Here is a 338-nt window from a genome sequence, read left to right as displayed (position 1 = left end):
AATAATTGAAAATATTTTTATTGAAAACATATTAATTTTAAGTTTTTATTATGTTTTTTATACATGTATTAATTTTTTTTTGTTAATAATAACCTTAATAAATAGCCTAATCCATTTAAAAAAGTGTTAATAAAATCTTGTATTAAATACGAGTAACAATGCTATTTATGTTGGGATCCAATTTGAAAGTTCAACTAGTCATTAAAGTCATCTGTAACAACATTGATTACTCTGGTTATTAACTCACAGTTTAGGCCTCTATCTAAAGGTTTAGTCTCTTTTAAGAAAAAAATATTGGAGAAAAAAGAGTAGTTAGTTCTTTCGCTTTGACTACCAGG

This window comes from Arachis ipaensis, chromosome B05 (genome assembly GCF_000816755.2).
Source record: "Arachis ipaensis cultivar K30076 chromosome B05, Araip1.1, whole genome shotgun sequence".
NCBI lineage: Eukaryota > Viridiplantae > Streptophyta > Magnoliopsida > Fabales > Fabaceae > Arachis > Arachis ipaensis.
This window is presented reverse-complemented; position numbering follows the sequence as displayed.